The sequence below is a fragment of the Populus nigra genome, chromosome 2 (genome assembly GCF_951802175.1).
Source record: "Populus nigra chromosome 2, ddPopNigr1.1, whole genome shotgun sequence".
Lineage (NCBI taxonomy): Eukaryota > Viridiplantae > Streptophyta > Magnoliopsida > Malpighiales > Salicaceae > Populus > Populus nigra.
The window spans coordinates 7,652,723-7,657,722 of NC_084853.1; positions in this window are offsets into that span (position 1 = coordinate 7,652,723).

The following is a 5,000-nucleotide window of genomic DNA, read 5'->3' on the forward strand; positions in this document are numbered from 1 at the left end:
GAATCGGCAGCGCAGATTTTTCGACGAACATGGGCTGGACGCTGGACTGGCCGGGCCATGCAGGAAAATTCATCGAGGGGACACGCTGACGAAACAGCGCTGGTTCAGGCACGGCGGGCAGTGGTGGAATCGGCAGCGCCGACGAAATCGGCAAAGTCGGCAGAATCGGCAGCGGGTGCTGGCGATGGGTCTGGACGGGCTGGATAGTCCAAGGCTCGACGAGAAAGACTGCTGGTTTAGACACTGGGGCAGTGGCAGCCCGCGGGACAGTGTCGGCAGATTCGGCAGCGCAGATTTGTGCGGCTGCAGGTTCGTCGGGGAAAATCGGCAGCGCAGATTTTGCGACGAACATGGGCTGGGCGATGGACTGTCCAGGCCAGGCAGGAAAATTTGTCGAGGGGACACGCTGACGAAACAGCGCTGGTTCAGGCACGGCGGGCAGTGTTGGAATCGGCAGCGCCGACGAAATCGGCAAAGTCGGCAGAATCGGCAGCGCAGATTTTTCGACGAACACGGGCTGGACGGTGGACTGTCCAGGCCAGGCAGGAAAATTTGTCGAGGGGACACGCTGACGAAACAGCGCTGGTTCAGGCACGGCGGGCAGTGTTGGAATCGGCAGCGCCGACGAAATCGGCAAAGTCGGCAGAATCGGCAGCGCAGATTTTTCGACGAACATGGGCTGGACGCTGGACTGGCCGGGCCATGCAGGAAAATTCATCGAGGGGACACGCTGACGAAACAGCGCTGGTTCAGGCACGGCGGGCAGTGGTGGAATCGGCAGCGCCGACGAAATCGGCAAAGTCGGCAGAATCGGCAGCGGGTGCTGGCGATGGGTCTGGACGGGCTGGATAGTCCAAGGCTCGACGAGAAAGACTGCTGGTTTAGACACTGGGGCAGTGGCAGCCCGCGGGACAGTGTCGGCAGATTCGGCAGCGCAGATTTGTGCGGCTGCAGGTTCGTCGGGGAAAATCGGCAGCGCAGATTTTGCGACGAACATGGGCTGGGCGATGGACTGTCCAGGCCAGGCAGGAAAATTTGTCGAGGGGACACGCTGACGAAACAGCGCTGGTTCAGGCACGGCGGGCAGTGTTGGAATCGGCAGCGCCGACGAAATCGGCAAAGTCGGCAGAATCGGCAGCGCAGATTTTTCGACGAACACGGGCTGGACGGTGGACTGTCCAGGCCAGGCAGGAAAATTTGTCGAGGGGACACGCTGACGAAACAGCGCTGGTTCAGGCACGGCGGGCAGTGTTGGAATCGGCAGCGCCGACGAAATCGGCAAAGTCGGCAGAATCGGCAGCGCAGATTTTTCGACGAACATGGGCTGGACGCTGGACTGGCCGGGCCATGCAGGAAAATTCATCGAGGGGACACGCTGACGAAACAGCGCTGGTTCAGGCACGGCGGGCAGTGGTGGAATCGGCAGCGCCGACGAAATCGGCAAAGTCGGCAGAATCGGCAGCGGGTGCTGGCGATGGGTCTGGACGGGCTGGATAGTCCAAGGCTCGACGAGAAAGACTGCTGGTTTAGACACTGGGGCAGTGGCAGCCCGCGGGACAGTGTCGGCAGATTCGGCAGCGCAGATTTGTGCGGCTGCAGGTTCGTCGGGGAAAATCGGCAGCGCAGATTTTGCGACGAACATGGGCTGGGCGATGGACTGTCCAGGCCAGGCAGGAAAATTTGTCGAGGGGACACGCTGACGAAACAGCGCTGGTTCAGGCACGGCGGGCAGTGTTGGAATCGGCAGCGCCGACGAAATCGGCAAAGTCGGCAGAATCGGCAGCGCAGATTTTTCGACGAACACGGGCTGGACGGTGGACTGTCCAGGCCAGGCAGGAAAATTCGTCGAGGGGACACGCTGACGAAACAGCGCTGGTTCAGACACGGTGGGCGCAGTGTTGGAATCGGCAGCGCCGAGAAAATCGGCAAAGTCGGCAGAATCGGCAGCAGGTGCTGGCGATGAGTCAGGACGGACTGGATAGTCCAAGGCTCGATGAGAAAGACCGCTGGTTTAGACACTGGGGCAGTGGCAGCCCGCGGGGCAGTGTCGGCAGATTCGGCAGCAGTGTCTGCCGATTCGGCAGCGTTGGCTTGTTGGCGCGGGGGGCCGATTCGAGTGGGGACTTGGGCAGCGGGCAGTGAAAGCAAGAGTTTCCCCGATGCTGCCGGGAAAAACGCTCCCCGGGATGGCCGGGTGAGATGACCCGGCGGCCCGCGACGGGTCATTCAATTCCATGCCCCGTCAACATAACTCCCGATGTACTGTTTGCTTTTTCGGAAGAAGAGATCCATCCCCCCATCCTCGGCCAGCCAAAAACGCTCCAATTAATGGCCGGGTGAGATGACCCGGAGGCCCGCGACGCGTCATTCAAATCACTGCCCTATCGGCTACAACTGCTGATGGGTGGGATTAGAGGCCTGCCATGGTGGTGAGGGGCGGCGAGGACCGTGAAAGCTAGAGTTTTTCAGAGGCTGCCGGGAAAAAGGCCCCTCGGGTGGCGGGGTGCGAGGACCAGGCGCGTCATTCAATTCTCTTCCCTATCAACTTGGCTCCCGTTGGCGGGATTGGAGGCCTACTGTTTGTTACAGGGCTAAAATCGTCAGGGGAAGAGCTGACGAAACAATGCTGGTTTGGATGCAGGGGGTAGTGTTGGAATCGGCAGCGCGGACAAAATCGGCAAAGTCGACAAAAAAGACTGTTGGTCTGGACATCGGGGCAGCGGCAGCCATGCCGACAGGGGGGGAAATCGGCAGCACAGATTTGTGCAGCTGCAGGTTCGTCGGGGAAATCGGCAGCGCAGATTTTTCGATGAACATGGGCTGGAAGATGGACTGTCCAGGCCAGGCAGGGAAATTCGTCAAGGGGACACGCTGACGAAACAGCGCTGGTTCAGGCACGGCGGGCAGTGTTGGAATCGGCAGCGCCGACGAAATCGGCAAAGTCGGCAGAATCGGCAGCGGGTGCTGGCGATGAGTCTGGACGATTTATAGTCCAGGGCTTGATGGAAAAGACTGTTGGTCCAGACAATGGGGCAGTGGCAGCGCGGATTTGTGCAGCTGCAGGTTCGTCGGGGAAAATCGGCAGCGCAGATTTTTCGACGAACAGGGGCTGGGCGCTGGACTGGCCGGGCCAGGCAGGAAAATTCGTCAGGGGGGCACGCTGACGAAAACAGGGGCTGCGGAGTGGAAAATCGGCAGCGCAGATTTTTCGACGAACAGGGGCTGGACCGGCCGGGCCAGGCAGGAAAATTCATCAGGGGGGCACGCTGACGAAAAGAGGGGCTGCCGCGTGGAAAATCGGCAGCGCAGATTTTTCGACGAACAGGGGCTGGACGCTGGACTGGGCCAGGCAGGAAAATTCGTCAGGGGGCACGCTGACGAAAAGAGGGGCTGCCGCGTGGAAAATCGGCAGCGCAGATTTTTCGACGAACATTCGTCAGGGGGGCACGCTGACGAAAAGAGGGGCTGCCGCGTGGAAAATCGGCAGCGCAGATTTTTCGACGAACATTCGTCAGGGGGGCACGCTGAGGAAAACAGGGGCTGCCGCGTGGAAAATCGGCAGCGCAGATTTTTCGACGAACAGGGGCTGGATGCTGGACCGGCCGGGCCAGGCAGGAAAATTCGTCAGGGGGGCACGCTGACGAAAAGAGGGGCTGCCGCGTGGAAAATCGGCAGCGCAGATTTTTCGACGAACAGGGGCTGGACTGGCCGGGCCAGGCAGGAAAATTCGTCAGGGGGGCACGCTGACGAAAAGAGGGGCTGCCGCGTGGAAAATCGGCAGCGCAGATTTTTCGACGAACAGGGGCTGGACGCTGGACTGGGCCAGGCAGGAAAATTCGTCAGGGGGGCACGCTGACGAAAACAGGGGCTGCCGCGTGGAATGGCAGCCTACACGCAGATGCGAATTCGGCAGCGCACGATGGCTTGAGCAGGTCATGGGTTCGACTTGGCGCGATCTGAAACCTGGACGAGGGACTGTCGACGCTGGACGAGCCAGCGCGGTGGCCTGTCGTGCCCCGTTCAGGGGGGGCCTGCCGCGGAGACAGCCCTCGCGGGCTCGACAGCGCAGGCCAGCGTCCCCGACGTCGCTGGCCGCGGCAGGCGAGCTGCCGGGGTTCCCGCATTCCTACAAGAAAACGTCGTGCTTTCCACATGAAACCAATCCAGTAAAATCAGCCATATTTTTATGAGGCTGCCCACTGAATTTGGGGTCATTCCGGGCCGGTTCCTAGTTTTGCGGATTTACTCGATTTCTAATGGTAGGAAAATTAAAACAAATACTTCCCGACCTCGAAAAATTCTGGGAAAATTAATGAAGGTGGATTGGATTTTTGCCAACCTCTGTGCAAAATTTCAGCTCAAAATACCAAGAAATGAATTTTTTAGAGGGGGGGTGACAGCTGGGACCTAGTAGTGTCTCCCCCTGCCAGAGCTGCAATGACACTTATTGCTCTTTAGGGAGCCACCAGGCCGGCGCCCCTCAAAGACCACACGCGCGCGCGCGCCCGCCCGCGCTGGGCGCTGGGGCGCTGGGGCCTGAGGGCCTGGGGCCCTTGGGGGCCCTTGGGCGCTTGGGCGCGCGCGCGCGGCCCCCGCAGCCATGCCGCGCTGCGCGACGCGCGGACAGCCCCTGCTGGCTTGCTCTCTCGCCCGCGGGGGGGCTGCCTTCGGGCCCTGGCCCCCCGCGTTCTGGCCTGCCCCCTGCGTGGGAGAGGCTAGGCGCTGCAGGGGCCAGCCCGACGTCGCTGGCCGCGGCAGGCGACAGCCCGACATCGCTGGCCGCGGCAGGGGCCAGCCCGACGTCGCTGGCCGCGGCAGGCGACAGCCCCTGCTGGCTTGCTCTCTCGCCCGCGGGGGGGCTGCCTTCGGGCCCTGGCCCCCCGCGTTCTGGCCTGCCCCCCGCGTGGGAGAGGCTAGGCGCTGCAGGGGCCAGCCCGACGTCGCTGGCCGCGGCAGGCGACAGCCCCTGCTGGCTTGCTCTCTCGCCCGCGGGGGGGCTG